Below are 1,963 nucleotides of genomic sequence, written 5' to 3'. Positions count from 1 at the left end.
CACCATCATCATCATCATCATAATCATAATACTAATAATAATAATATAATATAATTGTTCCTTTCTCTGCCTTGGTCACTTTGGACCGGCTTCCGCAGTGCAGCTGACTGTTAAGCGCTTCTCCATCATACGCACGCAGAAGATCCGCATTCGAGTCCCGTGTGGGAAGAATTCTTATCGAGTATCTCCGTGTTCTTGCTGGGGCGTTGTATCCCTTTCTCAGTCAGGTTGGCCCTGACAGGATGGGTCGAAGCACGCCTCCTTAAATGATCAAGATTGTGTGGATGCAGTCGTAAAAAAAGGCACTTGCATTAAAAAAGAAAAGATTACTTTCGTTCTAATGTCGCTTCCTGTTTACATATAATCCCAGATTTCCTGCTTCCAGCTAACTGGACAGAAGATGTGTTTTTGTTTTGTTTTTTTATGCTTAGTTTGGGTTTATCGAGTCCTCTTTTTGTGCCCCTCTTCACATGGATGGACGAAACACGTCGTGTTAAAAAGAACTGCACTTTTGTAGGACGATTACGATGAACGAGTCGAAAATTTCAAAGTTGTCGTCCTCGAATTCACAGCTTCATACTGACTGTCTGCACCGAAGGATTTAGTTTAGTTTATTACTAATGAAGGCAAGTAGAAATAACAAAAGATACGATCTTTGAGCTATACGAGACGGCTGCAAATACCCGGCTATGACCGCTCGTCACATTTTGCGGGTTACAGCTATTTGATCACGAATTAGAACATGACCGGGTCGGCGCCATCTTTAGCTGCCGTGGGATGTCTATGAATAAATGCATAGCCAATGAGGGTATCATCCCGCTGCTCATAGAAGGAGGAGACAGAGACCAGTAATTTTTGCAGAGCGATGGGGATATCGAACGGAAAAGGTACCATGATGAATGTATTCTTGACATTCGTTGCATTCTCCGCGAGGGTCAGTCGTTTATTTTCAGCAAAATCATCCTAGTATAACAGACATTGTCACAGCTCTTGTGTGCCTAGGAGTAAAAGGAGAGCATTCGATAACTCGATCTTCGATCCTTGTCTTAGAATTGTGAGTGCTTGCTCGTAGAAGTGTCCTTTCGTCAAAGAGTGATGGCTCAAAGCCCAAGTCAGCTAAATTAAGCCCGCTATGCTCAGAGCGCTTTCTTTTGTGAAGACGTCTTGCAAATTCGTACCAGTTGTTTATATGTGCCTTTTTAAAGGGATGATGCATTCATTAAAATTTATTGCGGCCGTCGTCGTCGTCGTCGTCGTTATTGTTGCTTTGCTTTTGTTGCTGCTACTGCTGCTGTTGGTGTTGTCATTGATATTGTTGTTTCTTGTTTTTGTAATTACAGTTCTTGCTATATGTTTGTTTGTGTGCTATTTGTTTGTTTGTCTGTCTGTCTGTTTTTTGCCCTTTTGTTTGTTTGTTTATTTGTTTGTTTGCTTGTTTGTTTGCTTGTTTGCTTGCTTGCAATGATGATGATGATGATTATAATGATGATGATCATGATGATGATGATGATGATGATGATGATGATGATGATGATGATGATGATGATGATGATGATGGTGGTGGTGGTGGTGGTGGTATGCAACACATTTCCAAAAAGAAAATATGACATATTTTAGATATTTTTTAAATAAATCATATCACAAAATCAGAATCTTAATCAGAATCTTCGAAATGATCTTGTTCTACGAAAAGACGAAATAAAATTTGGTAGCGAATATCTAACAACATTTTTCTCATCGTCTATGCCGCGAAATTATGTTAAAAGTCACTCGTTAAAGAAGAAAAAAATACAAAAGCAGATCACTGAAATCTTAGAGCATCCAAGCCGGTTCTAGACAAAATCGAGACACCAGAGATAACGACGTGTTGAGCGTACAAAACATTGAATGGGTGGTTGGCGGGTGCTCTGATTTCTGGCTTGCTCCTTCTGTCCCGTCAAACATTTTCAACTTTATCCCCCCC

This window comes from Aplysia californica, unplaced genomic scaffold, assembly GCF_000002075.1.
Source record: "Aplysia californica isolate F4 #8 unplaced genomic scaffold, AplCal3.0 scaffold00155, whole genome shotgun sequence".
NCBI lineage: Eukaryota > Metazoa > Mollusca > Gastropoda > Aplysiida > Aplysiidae > Aplysia > Aplysia californica.
Note: the sequence above shows the minus strand (reverse complement) of the source record.